Genomic DNA, 25,626 nt, shown 5'->3' on the forward strand with positions numbered 1-25,626 from the left:
CCCACACAGAAAGAGAGAATGCCTGGAATCCACTGAGACACCAAAGATTTTGCACAGGCTCAAAATGCCCGTTCTGTTAATCTCAGCTCTCCCGTCATCCTGTAGAGATTTGGGTGTCTATGCAGGCAGGGGTTTTATCTGCCTCCCTACACATGCTAATGATGACCTCACTCACAGAGGGCCTTGTTAACAACTGCACAGGGTACAACTCAGGTTCAGAGCCCCCAACCCTGTAGCTACAGAAACCAGGAAAAATGGCGCAGTCCCATAGCACCCGTATGCAGTGTTCATAACCAGATGCCCTGTCATGGGTTCTAGGCTCATGACTGTGCATTAAATAGTCATGTGTGACAAGCCACCATCAAAACCTGAAAAATTTATGCAACTGAAAGACTAAAACAATACTGAGCTGGAGAAAGTACCCAGTCTCTGATCCTGGCAGTTGTTTGGCTGCATTAGAGATATGTCTGACACCCAATCTGCTGATTCAGGAAACTCAGGGCGTCATACTCAGAGATAAAGTTGTCAGAGGAGGCCTGAGAATGTAAGGTGTCAAAATAATATTTTGCTCTGAGTTGCTGTAGTCTGATAGCCACTATACCTAGAAAAACAAACTGGGAATAAAGTGTTGAACTGAAATAAACTGTGAAAAATTTCCTCCCTGTATATGTATGGTCTCATTATGTCCCCAGGTTACACCCCAATGACCAGTAACAAGGAAATATAAAAATTCACTATATAATATCTTTGGAATACCCAGCTCCTATCTTCTGGGATGACCAAAAGTGATGGCATGAGTCAGGGGGATGTCCATGAGTGAGGGAAGTGAGGCATGGGTATGATTACAAGTGCAGTGTGTGAGGCAGGGGGATGGATGTGAGCTCCGGATTGTTGGCTATTGATAAATTATCATTCATTGATCAAGTATCAATCAACCTCAGTATTGATCACAAATTAATTGACAGGCTGTGGTTTATTCCATGACTGGCCGTTTAGCAACTATGACTCAATTGTCAAATAACTATCAATTATCAATCAATTGATGATTATTGATCAATTAGCAATCAATTTTCTGTCATAGCTTCAACAACATCTGCATGCTACAGGCTGGGATGCTCAGGCGAGGTCAAGGCTCCATATGCTGACTCTTCCTTCATGGGACAGAGATAGAGGCTGGGAGGGCAGTGCACTGCAGACCTGGGTGCACTATTTACTGTTACCCCCTCCTAGGAAGCCAGGCTCAAGCTTGCCAAATCCAGGATCATTTTCAAATCAATGATCCATGACTCACTGTGCCTTTCCCAGGACCACATCTTCCTCACTGGTTTACAGTGAGATGGAAATCCAGCTTCCTTTGGCCTCTCTCTCATTTCTCTAAGCTCCCCATTCTCACTCTCAAGTACACTCCTCCTCCATCTTGCAGACATAAATATGAGTGAACTCTCTAGGGACTAATTGAAAGCCCTGAGAGCAGTGGGTGTTGTGACATCACTGGTGACATCACAGGGGTTGCCTAGAGCTCTCCCGGATACACTAGACTGTTCAGACAAGGGATTGTTTATGTCATGGGGAACAGGATTTTTCTTCCTGTTAATGCTCTTCCTCTACTGAACAGAAGCTGAGGCGCCCATCCCGGGAGACTCTCCTGGGACACAAATGTTGTTCACCTCCCTTTCAAAAGCCAGAGGTCTCAGCCACTGAGATTTGTCAGTGTCAGAACAATGGGAAAGTGCTGTGCTTTATTTCCAAATGTGTTAGCTGTGGAGACCTGGGTCAGGATGGAGAGAAGAGCCAGCCCATCACGTTGGCAGCAGAAGACTTCAGATGTCCACTTTCTTCCTAGGCTTTGGCCGCATGAACTTGTTAGAAGGCAGTTCTAGGGTCACCTTCAGTATGTGGAGATTCAGGACAGGAGGGACGTTCTCAGGACGGTCTTGCTTGGAGGTGATGGCTGCGGACAGGGATCAGGAAAACAAGATTATTCTGTTTTGTTCTCTTCAGTCAGAGTGTCAGATCTGAGTAATCTTTTATATCTTATATAGTATATTGTATAGGATAGATCTCTGTATTCCATGATCTGTAAGTCAGGCTGTGAGAGACCCATCTACCCAGACACTCCCCAGCAGTTGTGTATCCAAATTTCTCAACACATTACCAAATTCCCCATTTCCCAAACAGCTCTCATCTGTCCCTCAACCACTTCCAATCTGTTCTATTACTGAATTAACCACAGTATGCCACACCCGACTGTCTCCAAATGTGCTCTAAATGCCTCATATCTAACAACACCCCACTACTCTATGCAGATCAAATCCCAGCAACTACATTGTGGCTCACAACCATCTAAAATGAGATCTGACGACTTATTCTGGAGTTTCTTAAAGACATCTACAGGATATTTACATACGATAAATAAATAAATCTTTTTTAAAAAGAAAATATAAAATAAAGGATGGTCTTATTTCCAAGAATTCAATAATTGTCCAAGAATGTTTTAGATATATTAGAGGTTTTTTCCCCCTATGAAATTGAGTACTGTCCTTGAAGTATCTGCAAAAAAATTAAGCTGAAAATATGAGGGGGCTTGTATTAAATCTGATGATTGCTTTTAGTTTATTGTCCTCATATTATGTTAAGTTTACATATTCTTGAACATGGGAGATCTTTCAGTCTTATTTATTTATTTATTTATTTATTTATTTATTCATTCATTTATTTTTGTTTTTATTACTTTCATTTTTTTCAGCCCAGTTCTTAGCTCTCTCCTGGCACACCATCCCAGAATTACCCATCACATTCCCCTTACCCCCTGTCTCCAATAGCATGTCTCAATCCTCCAACACACAGCTCCAAGTACTAGAAAAAGGTCATCAATAAAATCATTAAAAAAAAAATCCTTCTCCAACTTATAAAGATTCTGGCCATAAATATACAAGAAGTCTATAAATCTCCAAACAATTTAGACAAAAAAAAATTCTTGTCATACAATATTCAAAACACGAAATGTGAGAGCTGATCCTGTGCCACAGTTCTCCATACCCAAGTACTGCAGTGAGAGAGCAGGTGTCCCAGGAGTGCCTGACAAGCCTGTGAGTAGAGGTAAGAATACCACTTCTGCTCAAAGGGACCCTGACAGAGCAGTCAGTTCGAAAGAACTGAGCAGCAGCCTGGGTCATGATCCTTTTATTCTCTGCCTGCACCCAGAGCTGATCCCCTGCCTCAGTGCTCCACATCCAAATTCTGTGTGGAGAGAGTTGATCTCCCAGAAATTCCATCACACCTGTAAGCTCCACTTCTGCTCAAATCTCCGGACCATGAGAGATCCACGCAGAGCCATCAGAACCCAGGAACCAAGGGACAGCTGGGGACAGGATCCTTCTGGATTCTGTCTGCACCTTGGAGGTAGCTGATTATGTGCCAATTATTTCCATACAAAAATTTCTCCTGGAGAGAACTGTTCTCTCAGGACTACTGACACACAGACTCGCAGGAGAGACAAGCCTCAATCAGAGACAGATCAGCTAACACCAGAGATAACCAGAGAGCAGGACACAAGGGCAAGATCATAAGCAACAGAACCCATGGCAAATTGGTATCATCAACATCTAATTCTCCTACCAGAGCAAGCCCTGGATACCCCAACACACAAGAAAAGGAAGTCTCTGATTTAAAATCGTATTTCATGATGATGATAGAGGACTTTAAGAAGAGCATAAATAACTCTCTTAAAGAAATACAGAATACAGGGAAACATCCAGTATCCCTTAATGAGGGCACACAAAAATCCCTTAATGGTTTTCAGAAAAAAGCAAATAAAAAGGGGAAGGAAATGAACAAAACCATCCGGGATCTAAAAAATGGAAATAGATACAATAAAGGATTCATAAACGGAGATAACCCTGGAGATAGAATACCTAGGAAAGTGATTGGGAGTCATAGATGCAAACATCAATAAAATGCAAGAAAGAGAAGAAAGAATCTCGGTGTAGAAGATGCTGTGGAAAATACTGACTGAAAAGTCAAAGAAAATGTAAATGCAAAAATTTCTTAACCAAAAATATCCAGGAGATCCAGGACAAAATGAGAAGGCCAAATCTAAGGTAATAGGTAGAGATAAGAGCAAAAATTCCCAACCTAAAGGGCCAGTAAATATCTTCAACAAAATTACAGAGGAAAACTCCCCTAACCTTAAGAAAGAGATGCCCATGAATATACCAGACGACTAAAGAACTCCAAATAGAGTGGAGTAGAAAAGAAATTTCTGTTCTCACATAATATATGCACCAAATGCACAATTTAAAGAAAGAATATTTAAAGCAGTAAGGGAAAATGGTCAAGTAACATATAAAGGCAGGTCTATCAGAATTTCACCAGACTTCATATCAGAAAATATGAAAGCAAGAAGATCATGGGCAGGTGTCATAAAGACCCTAAGAGACCACAAATGCCAGCCCAGGCTACTATACCCAGCAAAACTCAATGTTAACATAAATGGAGAAACAACATATTCCATGACAAAAACAAATGTACACTATATACTTCCACAAATTCAGTCCTAAAATGTATAATAAATGGAAAATGCCAACACAAGGAGGGAAACTCCACCCTAGAAAAAGCAATAAAGTAGTCTTTCAAAAAGCCCAAATAAGATAACCATGCAAACATAAAAATAACAGGAAGCAGAAATCACTATTCCTTAATAACTATTAATATCAATGGCCGATAAAAAGACAGACTAATGGACTGGATATGCAAACATTTTGCTGCATACTGGAAACATACCTCAATGACAAAGACAGACACTACCTTAGAGTAAAAGGTTGAGCCCAGTGCCCTTTGTCTTTATAGTGTGCACATTGATCTTTTTCCAAGTGTGATTTATCTCTTCTGGGTCTCCTTGTCCCCTGCGATTTTCTGTCTCCCACGTCCCCTGACTGCCAAATCCTGTCTCTTTTATCTCTGTCTACTACTGCGGCCAGTATTCTAGTCAAAGTCTTTTCTTGCTTTGTCTTTTCACCTCGCCCTCTTTTCTCTTTCTCGTTTCTCTTCCTCTGTCTCCCTCTTGTGGTACACTTTCTCGGCCTCTCTAACCACATCCCTTACAGTACAATCTTGCAATCCCTCAAACCGCTGCAATTTCTTTCTGATGTCAGGAGCTGACTGCCCAATAAAGGCAATAATCACAGAGGCTCGCTGCCCTACAGACATGGGGTCAAAAGGGGTGTAATTTATGTAAGCCTCCATGAGCTTCTCCAGAAAGACCGAATGGGGTTCAGTCAGCACCTGCATGACCTCTCTCACCTTAGCCAGATTTGTGGGCCTTTGTGTGGCACCCCTGAGACCCGCCTCTAGAGCCCAACTGTAATTGGACAGCTGTTCCCTACCTTGTGCCATGTTATAGTCCCATTTAGGAGGCATCAAGGGGAATCCTTCATCTATCCCAGCCAGAGTCTGGACAGGACATCCAGCATTGTCCCAGGCATTCTTCTGGGCTTCGAGGAGAATTCTTTCTTTCTCCTCAGTGGTGAGCAAGGTTTGTTAAAGTTGTTGGCAGTCATCCCAGGTAGGCTGATGCGAAAACATCAGGGACTCTATTAGACCTGTAAGCCCTGCAGGGTTTTCTGAAAAGGGAGGGGAATTAACTTTCCAGTTATAAAAAATCAGAGGAAGAGAAAGGCCAGTACTGTAAAAGTTGTCAACCATCCTGGTCATCTGGATTTGGAGGTGGTCCAACAGCCCTAAGGGGAAGCGCCACACCCAGGGATGCTACAGTGGAGTCAGCCAGTCCTTTGGAGGTGAATCCCCGTCGACTCCTTGTCCCTGCAGCGGGACCCTTTCCTCCGGCCCCAGGGACTGGAGGTAGAAGGGGTCCAGCGGAGCTGAGGTTTAGGGTTCTGGTAGTGGGGCTGCAAGGTAAAGTGGGGGTGGGGGAGCAGCCCACTCAGGGGTTTCTTCCATTTGAGGGTAGATCTTAGGAACAGGTGCTAGTGGAGTGCTGTACTTGCCCCCCTCCTTAGGCTTCAGTTTCATTTTCTTATCTGCAGCATCTCCTCTGGCAGCCAGGATCCTGGAGCCGGAACGAAGGGGTGGGAGGAATGGTTGGGCCCACTGAGGTTGGGATCGCGCCATGTCCTCCCATACCGTGATGTACAGTTCTTGGTCTGGATGTGATCCCGGTCCTTCGTGAAAAACAACGACCTTCACGGCCCTAATGTTAGGCAAACCAAAAGTTCCTATGGGCGGCCATCCTACCCCAAAATCAGGCCATTCCGAGGCACAAAAGGTCTGCCACTGTTTTTTCTTAGTTTCTACTGATAAATTCTGTCCTCTTGCCCTAATTTCCATCCAATGGTCTTTAGTCAAAGACAAAGGGGTTGTCACTGTCTGCCCCATGACAAAAACAAAAACCAAAAGGTACAAGAACAAAACACAAACAATAAATACTAGCACGTCCAAGCACACTCGTCCGTGTGTAGACTCAAACAGCCAAACACAACTTCTGACAGGGTGGGATTCTGCTTCCACTCCCTTCTCGGTAGAAGAAGCACTCTGTCCCCTTCGTTCCTGAAAACCACAGTCAGGTGCCCCTGACTGTCCCTCACCCTTGGAGAGTCCTTCAAGGTTGCAGCCTCCGGGACTCTAGGATGTCTCCCTCCGCAGCAGCTGGGTCCTTACGGCCAGCAGCGGCAGCTGCAAACAAACTGCGGAATGGAATTCTGCTTCCACTCCTATCTGTTAACAAACTGAAACCAAAACACACACACAGAGGTGCCGCACTCAGACACTCAGGACATTTAGAACAAAAACATTGCCAGCACACACACACACACAAGCATACCTACAAGGGGGTCTTCGAGGTTCCTGGGTGCCACCTATATCCCCGTACAGGCCACCAAATGTAGGGCCTCATTTTGGGGAGTCCCCCACTCCATTCTCAGGATAGTGTACACCCAAGGAAACATGAAAGACCAACTTGATGGAAACACACGAGGCAGTTTATTATCAGAGCTCCGGGCCGACATGTATCTCACACAGGAAACAGAGGAGTCGACCCCCTGAGGCTGAAAAGTTAGAGGATCATATAGGAAAAGTCAAGGGGTTTTGGCGTGGTCACACATGATTTTCTGATCCAAACATTGATGGGGGATTCTGGTGTGCAGAGGGGGCTTTTTGGCATACATACAGCTCGGGCCATCAGCAATGTCGGAGGGCGATTTATTTTGTTAAGGAGGTCAAGGATGTGTTTGGTGGAGGTGCAGTGTGGTGTGAGGGAAGGAGGTGCCCCTGCAGACCATGCTAAGGCACTACTTCCCCCTGAAGGACCAGACACAGGATAGTATAGCATAGAATAGAGTTTATTTAGGGCACGGGGAGGGGTGATGAGGGAGTAGAGACAGAAATGGCAGAGACAGAGACAGAGACAGAGAGGAAGAAGAGGAGGAGGACTGGTTTTTCTTGGGGCTTAAAATGTAGACATGCCTGTGCAAGAATCAATTTCTAAGACCAACTCCCTCCCCCATTCTCCTTCCCGGGGGCATCAAGTCTCTACAGTGTTAGGTTTGTAGTCTCCCTCTGAGTACATACAATGCAGTTCTCAGCCACATGTGTTTGTGGGGCCGCGCACCAGCCCATTTGTGTTCTCAATGTGATGGCTTAGTCTCTGGGAGTCCCCAGGGGTTTGGTTTACTTGGTCCTCTTGGTCTTCTTTAGGGAGTGGCTTCCCCATAGCTCCTTTATTCCTTCCCCTTACTCTGCATAGGGATCCGTGACCTGACTCCAATGGATGGCTGTGAATATCTGTATCTGACTTAGTTAGTTGCTGGTAGAGCCTCTCAGAAGACAGCCATGCTAGGCTCATGTCTACAAGTCGATAGATGTTTTTTCTTCTCAAATGGCTGTCACCCAATGTAGTCTTTCCAATGTGGCAGAATTATGCATTTCTCAAATAAAAAAATGGGGTTTACAGGCACACCAGGGCTTAATGTTGATTATGACTCTGCAATGATACTTTGAGCAGCTTGCTACTGACCTGTTTATTATTATTATTATTATTATTATTATTATTATTATTATTATTATTATTATTGCTGTGAGCATGAGCAAAGTAACTGGATGTTCACCACAGTCGCCTCCTTTATTACAGTTTGGAGACAGATTTCTAGACAAACCAGGTGAACAAACTTAAGAATCCTAACATCCTACTCTAACTGGCCTGCTTAGCATACTATCTGTGGGGTGTTTTAACGCAGTCCTCCATCAACAAAATGCTACTTACAAAATGCTAATACAACAATTTTCTACACTTGGGAAGTCCTTTACATCATCAAATCTTTTCTTCTACTTCTCAGTTTAATATTTCATTGCCAAGAAACACAGGAGATGCCTTTTAAATGCTCCACAAAATTAATTGCAGGTGGATCTTACATCTTAGAGGTAAATGCCAAGGGCAGAACGTGTAGAAAACTCAAGAGAAACTAGGGCTGTCCAAGTTTGGCAACCTGCTCATGACATTTCTTCAATCAATTCCTGGTCAAAATGTTTTGAGCAGATTCAGCCCTGATAGTGAAGTTATTCAGAGGTCACAGGATAATCTAGCAAGTGAGGAGCACCACAAGGGACCTCTCAGATGTAAACATCTGGCTACGTCTGGCTAATGTTTCCCATCCATCCCCAGAGATTGCCTGACACACAAGATCTTGCTTCCCATCTCCCTTCTCTTCATCATTATGGGCAGAGAGCCTGTGCTCAACATGTCTCAAAAGCAGAACTTACCTGAATTTCTTTCACACTACCCAACAGCAGGACTCAATGCAGGACAGAGAACCATTCAAGACTGTGTGGCCGCAATGAACTTGCAGCAAGGCACCTGGAGGGACTGTCCTATTAGACTGGAAGGTGCACCTGGGGTCCTCGATTGGTCAGTGCTGAAGAAACCCTCCTATTAGCACCCTCGAAGATGTCTCTTCATATTCAAAAGAATCCAATCCTTTTGTTCAAGATGCAGAACTCTCATATCCTTCTCCAGCATTATGTTTACCTGTATATGTACCGTATTTCCTCCTATGAGGAAAATGTTCTAAACTTCTGAAACTGAAAGACGGCCTGAATTAAATGTTTTCTTTTATAAAAGTTGAATTGATCATTTCATGTATTCTTAGTAATTGAAAATCTAATTTAGAAATAAAGTGAGTGAATTTAGGTTGGTGAACCTTCTGCACAATTCTGCATTCTTCTACATCATGTAAGAATTAGTACTGCAGATAATCCTTGTGAATATATTTGGTATGGGGAAGGCTTTTCAAAAATCTGTAGTCTTTATCATTATGAAATTAGGCATGCTGAAGAGAAATTATATGAAATACAGCAATGTGGTAAAGCATTTATTTTGTGGGTCCACTAATGTACATCACAACTCAACCATTTTAAGAATGCAAATAATAAGAAATTATTGTGATCATGACAGTACTGATAAATCCGGGCGAGAAAAGTACACTCCCATTCTAATCTGAAATATCCTACTCCTATCCAGAGTCTGAAAGTTATGTAACTTCAATACTTGTATCCACAAATACCAGTGACAAGTTTTATCTACATTTTCCCCTCAATCACTACATTTTTCTATTCTAAATCTATTTCAACTGATATAGAATATAGATGTTATGTTCTTGCCTATCATAGCCATGTGTTCTTTTGTGGATAGAAACAGGCATTATATTTTGAGGAATAAAACGGGAGTAATGAAAATTATGGTTATGAATAGTTGGTATGTTTTGGGGAACAGAACATGAATAATAAAAGCTACCTAGATATTGTTAAGTACTAAAGTCAACTATAACCTGGCACTTAAATTTAGTTTGAACTTACGTTTAAATGAATGTTGTTAACAAAAAGGCAGTCCTTAGGACAAATTTCTTTTTGCTTGTTCCCAACATTTATATATTATAGTCATACATATATACGTAAGTCGTATATACACATATGTAAGTCATCATATCAAATGTACAACAGAACACATCTTACAAATGCAATTAGTGTGATAAAACATTTTCACAACACATTTATCTATAAATATATAAACTAACACATCCTGGAGAGAAACACTGTGCTTAAGCAATGTGTTAAAGTATGTAACAGTAGTCTTAGAAAAATACTATGAAAAAGTCATAAGAAAAAGTCATAATTCAGATAAACCCCATAAACATAGACGATGGGTTAATGTTTTGCACTTTGTGGTATCCTTGTACAAGAGGAAACTCTTTGCTATGCAATCAATCTAATAAAGCCCTTCCATGTTAAAGTAGTCTTTGAAAACAATCAAGAATACCAAATGTAATCTGTGACTACAAAGAATTTGGCCAGATCTGAAGCAACACACTTACATTGTTTCACTCAAGATTATTTATTTTTGTTAAAAAAAACTGTGACAAGTGTCAAGAATCAATTTAGACTTAATAAAATTCTTGCCAACCGAATCCAAGAACACATCAAAAGGATCATCCACCATGATCAAGTAGGCTTCATTCCAGGGATGCAGGGATGGTTCAATATAAGGAAATCCATCAATGCAATCCACTACATAAACTCAAATTAAAGAAAACATATGATCATTTCATTAGATGCAGAAGAAGCATTTGACAAAATTCAGCATCCTTTCATGCTAAAAGTCTTTGAAAGAGCAGGAATTCAAGGCCCATACCTAAACGTAGTTAAAGCAATATACAGCAAACCGATATTCTGCCTCACTCTTGTTTTTATTTTTGTTTCTGAAATATTTGAATAAATTGTAGTATTTGCCCTGTGTGCATGGATATGAATATCATGTATGCCTCATCTTTATTTTTGTCAGAAGATGGTCTCAGAACCCTTGATCTTGAAGTAAGGGGTAGTTGTATATCCCTATGTGTATGGTAGAAATTGACAACCATTATGTGAAAGACCAGCAAGAACTTTCTACTGCTGAGCTATCTCTGTACCTCTGTTGCTTATTTATGATCAAAATTTTCATTATTAGTATTTTCATCTGTCCATTTGGAACTGTTTAAACATGCATTCCATTTTGGTAAAATTGTATTAATATTGCAGTTTAAACTAGTGTGCTTCACATTTCTGCAAGATGAATATAGAACTGCAGTGAATGTATAATTTTTTATAGGAATGTAAGTAAATAAGAGTGAGTTCCCTAACATTTTTGTTTCCTTGGTTGATTTTTGCAGGGGGTTGAAGGTCTGAATATATAACTTTCTCTGTCCTGTAAAACATTACATAGATCATACTCGTATCCAGCTCAATGATATAAACCTCCCTGCACCTCTGTGATTAAAGGCATGAGCAAGTACATTCAGCTTGCCCATCATGTTTGTAGTTAGTAATTGTTCATACAATTTTTCAGATGTGTGCACAGTACTGTTGATCTGTTTCCCTTGCATCTCCCTCTTAGTTGGCATTTCTCTTGTGTGGCTATATGCTATTCAGAGTCTTCAGAAGCAACACAGGTGAATCTTATAACTCAGGTTGCTTCTAAAATGACATGGTGACTATATTATAAGTTCTGAGTCATAAAATAAGTGGAGGAAGCACTAGAATTAAGTTAATCTATTTTCAACGAAGTATACATTTACTTTACAGTAATGTCCATATAATTCTTTCTGTTGTACACATATATGGGATAATTTAGGATGCAGTAACTTTGGATGATGTGCTTGTGACCTTCACTGTGGAAGAGTGGGATATGCTGGATTCTTCCCAGAAGAGTCTCTACAAAGATGTGATGTCGGAGACCTACCTGAATCTCACTGCTATAGGTAAGACTGTGAATTAATTTTCCAAATAAGGAAACAAATGTTTCCTGGTTATTGATGACCTTCTGTTATTTCAATTCGTAACAATAAAGATTGAGCTGAATGAATTGGGTTTGCTGAGTTTTCATGATAGCTTTCACAGCGCTGTGAAAATTCACAGAACTTGAATTTTACCTTATTTCTAATAATATATCATTCATTTCTCTGCTACGGTCTTTTAGGCTACAATTGGGAAGACCATCATATTGAAAAACATTGTGAAAATTCTAGAAGACATGAAAGGTAATTTTCATGTCCAAACGGATGCACTTATGATTCTGAGGAAAAGTTAATATATTCTGGAAGTTCTAGAAACAGAAAAACAATCATTTAGGTGTAGCTATGAATATAATATTCTTACCAAACTATGTACCTCAAATTCAGTTGTCTGTTTTGTGTATTCATTTGTTGTGCTGCTCCATTAGAACTGTGCTGTGAAATTTCCAATCTGTATAGTCTCATAGTACTTAGATATTGCACATTGAATAGTGATAAATTTATAGCTGAAACTTTCTAATAAGCAAATAGTCCGTGGTAAAGTTGGTGATACTCATATTCTTGTAATGATATTGTAAAATTTGTTGAGAGGGCAGTTTATGAGAATCAAGAATAATGTAGTTGTGAGACATTAAACTATATACTGCATTTTATGAGAAACAAAAATTCAAATTGTGTGAATGCAATGTGGAAACCTTTCAGTTGTTATTCTTCTCTTATTAGATCAATCATGTGTCACAATGAATATATTCCATGAAACCACAGAGATATTGAAAGAAACAAACTACATTTTTATTCAAAAAGATTAAGAAGATGTGTAGCCTTCTGCCTTCAGTATATTTTGTGAATTTGTTAGACATTTCCAATTAATTGGCTTTCTAATTTTACTGGGAAAATCCCAAAAATCATGCCATAGAAAATCTTTATGAGAACTAGGAACTTGGAAATTCTTCTACTTGTCCTGGTTCAGTGTCAAACGTGGGGTAATTCATACCACAGGAAAAATTATGAAAGAAATCAGTTTTTTAAAATTCTGGGTTTTTCCAGTTTTCTTCAGATAGGAGAAATACATCATAGAAAAATTCCATATAAAAAAGTATGTTATAAATAGGAGTCATGTAATAACCATCACACATATCTTGTACAATCCAAAAAGAGAGAGATATCACCATGAACATATGAAGTTATAAAACCTTAAGATCTAATGCATCTTTACCATTAGAAAAATCTATAATCTTAATTCATATTGATAAAACTATTGATCAGGTTAATGAATGTTGTAAAGATTCAACATGTGTCAATTATCATTGCAGGCATGTAAGAAGTCATACTGGAGAGAAGCCATATGAATGTAATCAATGTGGTAAAGTCTTAGCAAATCTCAGTAATCTACAAAGACATAAAATGACACATACTGGAGAGAAACCTTATGAATGTAATCAGTGTGGTAAAGCCTTTGCAATACTGAGTTATCTCCAATGTCATAAAAGAACACATACTGGAGAGAAACCTTATGAATGTAATCAGTGTGGTAAAGCATTTGCACAACACAGTACTCTCCAAACACATAAAAAAACACATACTGGAGAGAAACCTTATAAATGTAGTCAATGTGGTAAAGCCTTTGCACAGCACAGTACTTTGCTATATCATAAAAGGAAACATACTGGAGAGAAACCTTATGAATGCAATCAATGTGATCGAACCTTTGCAACAACCAGTCATCTCCAATATCATAAAAGAACACATACTGGAGAGAAACCTTATGCATGTAATCAATGTGGTAAAGCCTTTACAGGTCACAGTACTCTACAAACACATAAAAGAACACATACTGGAGAGAAACCTTATGAATGTAATCAATGTGGTAAAGCCTTTTCAAGTCACAGTACTTTCCAAACACATAAAAGAACACATACTGGAGAGAAACCTTATGAATGTAAACAATGTGGTAAAGCCTTTTCACATCAGAGTAGTATCCAAAGACATAAAAGAACACATATTGGAGAGAAACCTTATAAATGTAGTCAATGTAGTAAAGCCTTTGCAACATGCAGTCATCTCCAAAGACATGAAAGAACACATGCTGGAGAAGAATCTAATGAATGTAATCATGAATTAAGTGGGAGTTAAGAGGCCATTGGATTAGGATTAAGGTAGAGATTGGTGGTTAGGATTATTTCAAATCTAGAGATGGTTCTTATGATGATTTGGCAAAGAATGTTGCCTATTTCCCTTGTTTGAATAGTCTCCTAGAGTTTAAGGTAAAGAGGTTTACATTAATTGCATTGACAAAGGAAGTATCAAAAAAAATCCACATAGAATTTGGTCTGACAATTTTGATCAAACATAGCAAACTTTTAAAGGAAAAATACAAAAAGGAGGTTTCAAAGAGCAAAGCATCACCAGGAAGTTGAATTAATCTAAATCCTGTTATTAAGGATATTCTATGGTATTAAATATATGGTTACATTAGGACAAGTTTCCATGTAGCTAAACTTATGGATTTGTAGTTGTATGAAACACAAGTGTATCATATTAGGAATTATTATTACCTGGAAATTGTTTTCCTGTGGACATACAAAGACATATGTATGTATCAAAGTCAGAAGGGATAGATTATGTTTGCGATTCTGGGTTTTCAATTTCAGATCTGAAAAGGTCCAGGCATGGTGTTTCATGATTTTTACCACAGCATTCAGGAAATGGAGTCATGGGCATCTCACAGTTCAATGTTAATCTACTGAGCAAGTTCTAGGACAGCCAAGCTTAGGCAGTGAATTGTTTGAAAAGTAGAAACTGGTAATAATGTAATAGAAGGGGACATGTTTCAGTGCCAGCAAGCAGCAGAACTCAGCAGCTTTGTCTATGTTTGCTCTGGATTTAGAGGCAAGTTATAAGGGACTAGTTAGACAATTATTGCTGAATAGCTGTAGATAAAGAATTAGAGGATATGGAGAATAAATCAATATCACTGGGGTAAAATCTTCTTTGTAGTATTTTTGGAGTGACAAAGAAGATGTGTTAGAGATCAACAAGTTTGGACCTAGTGGAGCAGCTAGACTCGGTCATATGTAAGAATCACACAGGTGGTACTGGTTTCAAATGCATGATGTTTTCATGCAGAGCAGGTGAGGCTTGACATCATTGAGTGAGCATAAGGGAGGTTATTGGTCAAGCATAGTTGCAGCAGAAGAACCCAGCATAGTGAAGATGCATGTACAATGGGATGAGCAGCAAGAATAAAAGGAATAGGAGAGTGGAGTCAAACAGAGCTTAGAGTGATACAGAGGGCAGAGCTGGAGAAGTGACCCAATCTCTTCGAAGGAGTAGAAATGAGCATGTGTGGATCCGGGACATTGAAACAAGAAGACCCAAAAATTATGTGATGTTAGAACTGTGTGTTACCTGCTCAGGAAAACTGCTCTCCGGGAATAAAAACTACACAAAAAAAATTCTGCTGCATTGAACAAAGCAGAAAGGAGTTGAAGATCTGAAGAACACTTTGACAACACATATGGAGATGAAGAGTTTGGAGACTGTTGAGCTGGCTTGGGTCTTATTTAATTCCACTATTTCTTCATGCTGCCTTTAGGAATGGTGAAGTGTATACTGTGAATGTGGAGGCATATGAGGTGCTTTTATGTTTTTGAACATGATTACATGAAAGGATTCATATCAGAAGACTCTGTGACCTTTGGACTCTAAACATTTTTGAGACTGCTCTAGATAATGGGGACTTTTGAAGCTGTCACTCATGTATTCTACATGTGTAAGTATGATCCCCAAAGACTCATTCATTTGAAAAATAATATGAGGCCAGGCAGTGGAATGGGGTAATTTAAATATGACACCTATGTGAGTGGCATTATTCTGTCATGTGGCATTGTTGGAGGTAGTGCATTGCTGTGTGATTGGGCTTTGGAATTCCTACAGGTGCTGAAGAGCTGAAGGTCCCTGGAAGACAGTCTCTTCCTAGCTGCCATTGGATCAAGATGCAGAACTCCCAGCTTCCTCTCCAGCATCAATGTCTGCCTTCATTCCTGGCATTCTTCCTGCTATGATGAAATGGACGAAACCTCTGAAACTGTAAACCAGCCCCAGTTAGATGATCGCTTTTATAGGAGTTGTCTTGTTCATTGTGACTTTACATAGCAATGGAAATGATAAGACAGGAGCACTGTGAGTGAATTTAATGGGGTCAGAAATTTGCACAGTTCTGTAGTCTTCGTTTTCTTGAAAGAATGTGTTAGAGAGAGACTTCATGAATGTGTTTAGTATAATGAAGCCTTTGTACACCTCTATAGTCTTCATCATTGTGAAATTATTCATCCTGTAGAGAAATGCTTTGAATGTTAGCAATGTGGTAAAACCTTTATGTTATGGGATCCCATGAGTTCCAACATAATTCAAACACATGGACATGGCAAATAATAAAAATCTTTTGTAGTCAAGTAGTTACTGATTAATCTGTACTAGAAAATATATTTAGAAGCTAATCTGAATCACCCAATCCTGTCCCTGCCCTGAGCCAGAAACTGATATAGATTTCAAAACTAAAAACTATGAGCATACATGCTGTTACAGGTATATTTCCCACCAATCGGGATTTTCTGATGTGATTTGTACTTTAATTTATTTGTTTGTTCTCTTAAGTATTTTTGCTTCTATGGTTTTAAGGAAAATTGGTCTGTAATTCTGTTTTATTGCTTAGACTTTATGGACAGGATATTTGAGTCATCATGGGTTCAGAAAATAAATTGCCTAATATTTCTTTTGCTTTTATATTGTTAAATACACTAATGTGTATTCTTGTTAAAACCTCTTTGAAAGTCTTGTAGGATTCCACCCTAAAACTCATGTCCTTTGATTATATTGGTTGCATATTTGTGGTGAATTCTGTTTTCCTAGTTTATGTCTGTTGAAGTTGGTTCTCTTAGTTTCATTTATTTTTGGTATGTGGAATCTATTGAGGAAATTATCCATTTCTTTTAGAATTTCCAATTTGGTGGAGTGCACCCTTTTAAAAACTATGTCATTACCATTCTATGGCTTTCTTAATTGTCTGTTATTTTATCTCCAATTTCATTTTAGATTTCATAAAATTGTATATTCTTTATCTTTTAATAAAGATTTGTTTATCTTGTCAAATAACAGACTCAAAAGACTAACTCCATGTTTCATTAATTCGTTGTATTGTTCTCTTTCTATTTTATTGATTTCATCCCCAAAATTTATAATTTCTTGATGTGTCCTCCTTGTTTTCCTTATTCCTTCATTTTCTTCTATTGTAGTCTTTAAAGTGTGCAGTTAAATTACTAGCATGAAAGCTCTGAAATTTTTTTCATGTAGGCATTTTGTTCTGTGAACTTTCTTTTAGCTCCACTTTCATGTTCTTTATGTTCCTTGAGACTGTGCATGTTGCACATTCATTTCCATTGAACTCTAGAAAGTCTCTAATTTCTTCCTCTGTTTCTGTGTAGACCCATTTTCTCTCACACAACTAGTTAGTAGTCAGTTAGCTGTCCTCCCTCACCTCCTACAGCACTGAAACATCAACGGGTTTTTGGCCCAGATGACGTCTTTTGTCTGATCATACAGTGTGGGGTCTCCTGGGTCTGGTGCAGTCAAGGACATGAGGAGGAGCCCAATTTCTAGGAGCCACTCTCGGGGCTGTCTTGTTGCTGTCTGGGATGGAGTTTGTCCTTGCTCATCAGAAGGCTCCTTTCCTCCCCGTGGATATGAGAGGTAGCAATGCCACACCAGCCATCTGTGTCTTGACTGTGGGGAAACGATAACCTTACCACAATGAGGAGGGCACACCTAAGTCTATAAACCCACAGGAAGCAGACACATCAGAACTGGAAGTGACCATTTGAAGTAAGTGACTGTACTACACCTGGAAGTGGCAGTGATGTGACAGGCAGTGACTGGTCATAATCGGACGTGAGTGTACATCACAGGAAGTGGCTCGCTTTAAGAGGAAGTGCCCATTCAATGGCCGAAAGTGACCACCACTGTCATAGGAAGTGGCTGTGTCTTGACAGAATGTGACTGTGATATAATAGGAAGTCATCGTACACCACAGGAAGTGGCTTTAATGTCGTTAATATCCTTTTTTAGCACTAATGTCTTTTTCAGAGCTGCCAGTTCAGCTTTCTGGGCTGACATTCCTGCTGGGTGTGGTTCTGCCCATGTGATCTCAGTATTTGACACCACCGTTGTCCCAGCATACCTCTGTCCATCCTGAATGAGGCTGCTGCCTTTGGTGAATCTCGTTACCCCTGCATCTATCTGAGCAGCCATACAGAGGCTCATCCAGTGAGGTCTGGGTGTGGCAGCAGGTCAGTTGGGAAGTTATCCTGGGGGCATTCAAGGAGAGAGGCTGTCAATGAGACATTCTGCCATCATCTTTAACCAGGAGGACAATTGGTCATCCATAAGAGATCAGTAATTGGAAATGAACACAAATCAATCAGTAACTGATCATCCATCGATCAGTATTCAGTCAGGGGCCACTCAAATGTCCAGCTCCCAATCAGTCACTTGATTGGTGATCAATAACAGACAGGCAGTCGATGACCAGCCAGCAATGACCTGCCAATCAGTCAAGGAATCAATGATCAATAAATAGTAACCAATTGATTGAATATTAATCAATGATCAATATTTAACACATGATGAATCAATTGATAATTTATCAACAATCAATATAATTAAACAACTGACAATTACTCAATTACTTTGGTCTTCACTGGAGCAAAAACTGACTCGATTGATTGCTGATTGATTGTGAACTGCAGGTTCGTGACTGACTATAGGTTGATTGATTGATTAATTGGTATCAGATTGGCCATTGGTTTATGACAGGAGCCCTGGTCTAAGTATGCATTCACTAGGTCTACAAAAGTCAGCTAAAGTTGGTAGAGTAAGGCCCTTTTTAGCAGTGTCTTAAATAATCTGAATTTTTCAAGGCAACAAGAAGTCCTGCATTTTTGTTTTTATTCTGTTGTCACTGATAATTCATTTATAAACTGATGAAGAGACTCTGTATGTAGGTTTTAGTAAGACATAATGTTGATCCTTTTATTCTCTGCCTGCACCCAGAGCTGTTCCCCTGCCTCAGTGCTCCATATCCAAATTCTGTGTGGAGAGAGTTGATCTCCCAGAAATTCCATCACACCTGTAAGCTCCACCTCTGCTCAAATCCCCGGACCATGAGAGAGCCACACATAGCCATCAGAACCCAGGAACCAAGGGACAGCTGGGGACAGGATCCTTCTGGATTCTGTCTGCACCTTGGAGGTAGCTGATTATGTGCCAATTATTTCTATACAAAAATTTCTCCTGGAGAGAACTGTTCTCTCAGGAGTACTGACACACACACAGACTCACAGGGGAGACAAGACTCAATCAGAGACAGATCAGCTAACATCAGAGATAACCAGAGAGCAGGACACAAGGGCAAGATCATAAGCAACAGAACCCATGGCAAATTGGTATCATCAACATCTAATTCTCCTACCAGAGCAAGCCCTGGATACCCCAACACACAAGAAAAGGAAGTCTCTGATTTAAAATCATATCTCATGATGATGATAGAGGACTTTAAGAAGAGCATAAATAACTCTCTTAAAGAAATACAGAACACAGGAAATCATCCAGTATCCCTTAATGAGGGCACACAAAAATCCCTTAAATGTTTTCAGAAAAAGACAAATAAAAAGGGGAAGGAATTGAACAAAACCACCCGGGATCTAAAAATGGAAATAGATACAATAAAGAATTCATAAAGGGAGACAACCCTGGAGATAGAATACCTAGGAAAGAGATCAGGAGTCATAGATGCAAACATCAATAAAATGCAAGAAAGAGAAGAAAGAATCTCAGGTGTAGAAGATGCCATAGAAAATACTGACAGAAAAGTCAAAGAAAATGTAAATGCAAAAATTCCTTAACCAAAAATAACCAGGAGATCCAGGACAAAATTAGAAGGCCAAATCTAAGGTAATAGATAGAGAAGAGAGCAAAAATTCCCAACCTAAAGGGCCAGTAAATATCTTCAAAAAAATTACAGAGGAAAACTCCCCTAACCTTAAGAAAGAGATGCCCATGAATATACCAGACGACTAAAGAACTCCAAATAGACTGGACTAGAAAAGAAATTTCTCCTCTCACATAATCTATGCACCAAATGCACAATTCAAAGAAAGAATATTTAAAGCAGTAAGGGAAAATGGTCAAGTAACATATAAACACAGGTCTATCAGAATTTTATCAGACTTCATATCAGAAAATATGAAAGCAAGAAGATCCTGAGCAGGTGTCATACGGACCCTAAGAGACCACAAATGCCAGCCCAGGCTACTATACCCAGCAAAACTCAACGTTAACATAAATGGAGGAACAACATATTCCATGACAAAAACAAATGTACACTATATACTTCCATAAATTCAGCCCTAAAGTGTATAATAAATGGGAAATGCCAACACAAGGAGGGAAACTCCACCCTAGAAAAAGCAATAAAGTAGTCTTTCAAAAAGCCCAAAATAAGATAACCATGCAAACATAAAAATAACAGGAAGCAGCAATGACTATTCCTTAATAACTATTAATATCAATGGCCGATAAAAAGACAGACTAAGGGACTGAATATGCAAACAAGACCCAGCATTTGCTGCATACTGGAAAGACACCTCAGTGAAAAAGACACTACCTTAGAGTAAAAGGTTGACCCCAGTGCTCTTTGACTTTATAGTGTGCACACTGATCTTTTTCCAAGTGCGGTTTATCTCTACTGGGTCTCCTTGTCCCCTGCCATTTTCTGTCTCCCAGGTCCCCTGATTGCTAAATCCTATCTCTTTTATCTCTGTCTACTACTGTGGCCAGTATTCTAGTCAAAGTCTTTTCTTGCTTTGTCTTTTCTCCTCTCCCTCTTTTCTCTTTCTTGTTTCTCTTCCTCTGTCTCCCTCTTGTGGTACACTTTCTCAGCCTCTCTAACCACACCCCTTACAGCACAATCTTACAATCCCTCAATCCGCTGCAATTTCTTTCTGATGTCAGGAGCTGACTGCCCAATAAAGGCAATAATCACAGAGGCTCGCTGCCCTACACACATGGGGTCAAAAGGGGTGTAACTTCTATAAGCCTCCATGAGCCTCCCCAGAAAGACTGAAGGGGGTTCAGTCAGCACCTGCGTGACCTCTCTCACCTTAGCCAGATTTGTGGGCCTTTGTGAGGCACCCCTAAGACCCGCCTCTAGAGCCCGGTGGTAATTGGACAGCTGATCCCTACCTTGTGCCATGTTATAGTCCCATTGAGGATGCGTCAAGGGGAATCCTTCATCTATCCCAGCCGGTGTCTGGACAGGATATCCGGCATTGTCCCGGGCATTCTTCTGAGCTTCGAGGAGAATTCTTTCTTTCTCCTCGGTGGTGAACAAGGTTTGTAAAAGTTGTTGGCAGTCATCCCAGGTAGGCTGATGCGAAAACATCAGGGACTCTATTAGACCTGTAAGCCCTGCAGGGTTTTCTGAAAAGGGAGGGGGATTAACTTTCCAGTTATAAAAATCAGAGGAAGAGAAAGGTCAGTACTGTAAAAGTTGTCAACCATCGTGGTCATCTGGATTTGGAGGTGGTCCAACAGCCCTAAGGGGAAGTGCCACACCCAGGGACACTACAGTGGAGTCGGCCAGTCCTTCAGAGGTAGTTCCCCGTCGACTCCTTGTCCCTGCAGTGGGACCCCTTCCTCCGGCCCCAGAGACTGGAGCTAGAAGGGGGGCCAGCAGAGCTGTGGTTTGGGGTTCTGGTAGTGGGGCTGCAAGGTAAAGTGGGGGTGGGGGAGCAGGCCACTCAGGGGGTTCTTCTATTTCAGGGTAGATCTTAGGAACAGGTGCTAGTGAAGTGCTGCGCTTGCCCCCCTCCTTAGGCTTCAGTTTCATTTTCTTATCTGCAGCATCTCCTCTGGCAGCCAGGATCCTGGAGCCGGAACAATGGGGTGAGAGGAATGGTTGGGCCCACTGAGGTGGGGATCGCGCCAAGTCCTCCCAAACCGTGATGTACGGCTGTTGGTCTGGATGTGATCCCGGTCCTTCGTGAAAAACAACGGCCTTCACGGCCCTAATGGTAGGCAAACCAAAAGTTCCTATGGGCGGCCATCCTACCCCCAAATCAGGCCACTCTGAGGCACAAAAGGTCTGCCACTGTTTTTTCTTAATTTCTACTGATAAATTCTGTCCTCTTGCCCTAATTTCCATCCAATGGTTCTTAGTCAAAGACAAAAGGGTTGTCACTGTCTGCCCCATGACAAAAACAAAAAACAAAAGGTACAAGAACAAAACAGAAACAATAAACACTAGCACTTCCAAGTACACTTATCAGTGTCTGGACTTAAACAGCCAAACGCAACTTCTGACTGGGTGGGATTCTGCTTCCACTCCCTTCTCGGTAGAAGAAGCACTCTGTCCCCTTCGTTCCTGAAAACCACAGTCAGGTCCCACTGACTGTCCCTCACCCTTGGAGTGTCTTCCAAGGTTGCAGCCTCTGGGACTCTAGGATGTCTCCCTCTGCAGCAGCTGGGTCCTTATGGCCCGCAGCGGCAGCTGCATACAAACTGTGGAGTGGAATTCTGCTTACACTCCTATCTGTTAACAAACTGAAACCAAAACACACACACAGAGGTGCCGCACTCAGACACTCAGGACATTTAGAACAAAAACATTGCCAGCACACACACACACATAAGCATACCTCCAAGGGGGTCTTCAAGGTTCCTGGGTGCCACCTATATCCCCGTACAGGCCACCAAATGTAGGACCTCCTTTGGGGAGTCCCCCACTCCGTTCTTGGGATAGCGTACACCCAAGGAAACATGAGAGACAAACTTGATGGAAACACACGAGGCAGTTTATTATCAGAGCTCCAGGCCGACATGTATCTCGCACAGGAGATAGAGGAGTCGACCCTGAGGCTGAAAAGTTAGGGGATCATATAGGAAAAGTCAAGGGGTTTTGGCGTGGTCACACATGATTTGCTGATCCAAACATTGACGGGGGATTCTGGCGCACAGAGGGGGCTTTTTGGCATACATACAGCTCGGGCCATCAGCAATGTAGGAGGGCGATTTATTTTGTTAGCAGGAAGGTCACTTCGACGTTAGTAAACTGCATCCAAGAGACAGGAGACAGGAGACTCCAGTCCAGATGGTGTATGACCCATAGGAGTTTTCCCAGGCATGTACCTTATCTTTTATGGCCGGTCTGTTTGTGTAATGACTCAATCACAACCTTGCTTCAAGCTTGTCCAGTGTGCCCCGGCTCTAAGTCTGCCTGCTGCCTCAACTATGGATTCTGAGAAATCCTAGCTCCCTTCAATGTCTACCATTTATCTGTATTATTTTTCAATTAAAACCTTCACTATTTCAAGTTCTACTTAATTTTTCACAAATATTTTCAGTAAATGTTTCTACTACCTTTCTCAATTAGTTTAGAAATATTTTATGTCTAATATTTTATCTGTATTATCTTTTCTGATATCTTAAATTATAATATATTTCCTGTATATTACTTCAATTGTATTAGAAATATTTTCCATCAAAATCTTCAATTTGATTAAAATTGTTTCTAGGTTCTTGGACAATGTTCTAGGTATATTTTCTATGTTAATTATTTTACTATTATTATTTTCCAACTAATTCTTTAATTTTAACACATATCTATATATATTTCTTCAATATTACTTGAATATTAGTTAAGAGAAACTTTAATTTTAACAGAAACTATTTCTATTTAATTTTTCAATTATTTAGAGATGTTTTTATGTACACATTACTATCTGAATAATTTCCCATGAAAAATCTTCAATTTAACACTACTTTTCTATACACTGCTTCAATTTTATCAGAAATATTTTCCATGAAAATCATCAATTTAATAAGAAAATGTTTGTAAGTGCTTGATTTAGTAAAGATGATTTATCTTTTACTATTATTATTTTCCAACATATTCTTCAATTTAACACTTTATTTTTCAATTTTTTCCTAAAATTGAGTGTGCCTACACATTTCGTTTTCTTTGTCAACTTTTTATGTGTATTTATTTTGATATCATGTCCCTTCATTTTCATTAAATTCTACAGTGTCTTAATTCTTTATTTCTTCCTTGACAATGGTAGAGTATTGTTCAGCTTCAATATGTTTATAGCCTTTCTGTTATTTTTGTTGCTATTGAAGACTTAGTCTGTGGTAATCTGATATAGTACAAGGGAGTATTTCAATCTATTTTTCTGTTGCGGCCTGTTTTAAGAGCAATTGTGTGGTCAATGTCAGAGAAGGTGCCATGAGACCCTGAGAAGAAGATACATCATTTTGGTTTAGAATGAAATGCACTATAGTTAATTGTAAAATCCATTTGGTTCATCATTTCTGTTAGTTTCACTGTGTCTCTGTTTAGTTTCTCTTTCAATGACATGTGCAGTGATGAAAGTGGGGTGCTGAAGTTTCCCACTATTCTTGTGTAGGGTTGAATGTGTGTTTTGACCAGTAGTAAAGTTTCTTTTATGAATCTGGGTACTCTTACTTTAGGGGGAGAGATGTTCAGAGTTGAGTCTTTTTTTTTTTTGGTGGATTTTCTGTTTGATGAATGCAGAGTGTCCTTTCTCATCTCCTTGGATAAATTTTTGGTTGAAAGTCTCTTGGTTGTCATCTCCAGCTTGTTTCTTGATTCCATTTCCTCGGAAGATCCTTTTCCAGCCTTTTCCTCTGAGGTAGCGTCAATCTTTGTTATGAAGGAGTCTTTATGCTGTAAAATGTTAGATCATCTTGGAATATTCAGTCTGATAGCCTATGTATTTTTATTGCTGAGTTGACTCCATTGTTATGTGCATGTGGTTCTCTCCTTTTGTCTTTGTTGAGAGTCGATGAATATCTTGTGTCTTGTTTTTTTTTTGTTGTTGTTGTTTTTTGTTTTTGGTGTACACACCATCATTGTGTTGAGGTTTTCCTTCTAGAATTTTCTGTAGAATTGGATTGGTAGATAGATATTTTATTAATTTTGGTTTTTTTTTCCTGGAATTCTTCAGTCTCTCTATTTATATTGATTTAATGGTTTGCTTGGTATTGTAGCTTTTGTTGACATTTGTGTTCTCTTAGAGTATGTATGACCTCTGACCTGGCTCTTCTGTTGGGAACACTTTAGTTTCCCCATTTATATCTATTGGAACTTTTGCGTAACATTGTACCCTTTGCTGGCACTTTTGTTCTCTTAGAGTATGACAGAAAGTTTTCTTCCAGGTTTTATTGTGGAACACAGGATGGCAGGACAGGCAGGTGAGTGTCTCCATCCTTTCCAGGGTTTGTTTCTTCACTGTGATGGGAATAACTCTATTTTTCTCTAGTGAGCCAATTCCTCACAATGGTAATCAGTAAAAAGCATTTATGCTCTAATGTCTCGGTCCAGGGGAGGTTTCTGTGCTATGATCTGGTGTCTGAAGGAAGATGTTCTGGGACTCAGCCTTTGATTTCTTCACAGGACACCTCCCAAAGCCCATCATCTGGGCTGAGCCAGGCTCTGTGATTGCCGTACACACACCTGTGATTATCTGGTGTGAGGGTTCCTGGGAGGCCCAGGAGTATCGTCTGTGTAAAGAGGAAAATGGATATCCTTGGGACACTCAATTCCCTCTGGAAACCAGGAATAAGGCCAAGTTCAACATTCAACACACGACAACCAACTATGCAGGCATCTATAAGTGTCATTATAGGACTTCTGTTGGACGTTCAGAGCACAGTGATG

General features: G+C 40.1%; 1 protein-coding gene and 1 pseudogene across 1 annotated transcript in view; both read left to right on the top strand.

Moving 5' to 3' along the window:
• The window catches only part of LOC127672654 (zinc finger protein 431-like), a 263,925-nt gene that overhangs the window by 19,182 nt on the left and 219,117 nt on the right, over nucleotides 1-25,626 (top strand). The window lies entirely within an intron of this gene.
• LOC127673161 (zinc finger protein 709-like) overlaps nucleotides 6,128-25,626 on the top strand; it is an 84,969-nt pseudogene continuing 65,470 nt past the window's right edge.

The sequence above is a fragment of the Apodemus sylvaticus genome, chromosome 22, assembly GCF_947179515.1.
Source record: "Apodemus sylvaticus chromosome 22, mApoSyl1.1, whole genome shotgun sequence".
Classification (NCBI taxonomy): domain Eukaryota; kingdom Metazoa; phylum Chordata; class Mammalia; order Rodentia; family Muridae; genus Apodemus; species Apodemus sylvaticus.